This window comes from Blennius ocellaris, assembly GCF_963422515.1.
Source record: "Blennius ocellaris genome assembly, chromosome: 19".
In the NCBI taxonomy this organism is placed as follows: domain Eukaryota; kingdom Metazoa; phylum Chordata; class Actinopteri; order Blenniiformes; family Blenniidae; genus Blennius; species Blennius ocellaris.
The window spans coordinates 4,249,738-4,250,390 of NC_137668.1; positions in this window are offsets into that span (position 1 = coordinate 4,249,738).

A 653-nucleotide genomic window follows, 5' to 3' on the forward strand; every position below is an offset into this window, starting at 1 on the left:
ATTTAGATAAGAGATCCAGACCTCATTCACATGTGGAAATAAATCATATCTGTATCAGATCTGTGGCCATGTGACTGCCGTGTTACCAGAACCAGGCTGATGGGACTTTCTTAATATTGTGTCTGTAGGGATTTCTTACCTCATTAGGATCACTAGGAACCATTTATGTTGTGGTTGGCAATCGATAATGATTAATAATTATCAAAGACAGTTATCAATAATATTATTGAAAATGTAATTTGATCTGTATCAGAACCTTGGAGCTCCACCTGTCGTAACAGGAAATGATAGTCAATTCAGTTATATCAGTCTCATAAGAAATACTAAACACTTAATCAGGAATTTGAATTAATTTAATAGTTAAATGAATTACAATTACCAGAATTAACAGTAAAGCTTGAAGGATTTTGGAGTTCTTGACACAGAAGAGTCGACATGTCATTCTCCTTTGTGCTCATTAATAAAACAGCAAGTATGATTCCAAATATTATATTTATTTACAATGAAAACAAATAAAACAGATTCTAAATACCTATATACAGCTGTGTGTGTGTGTGTGTGTGTGTGTGTCTGTGTGTGTGTGTGTGTGTGTGTGTATGTGTGTGTGTGGGGGGGGGGGGGGGGGGGGGGGGAGTTAGTAAAGCAAAGATTAG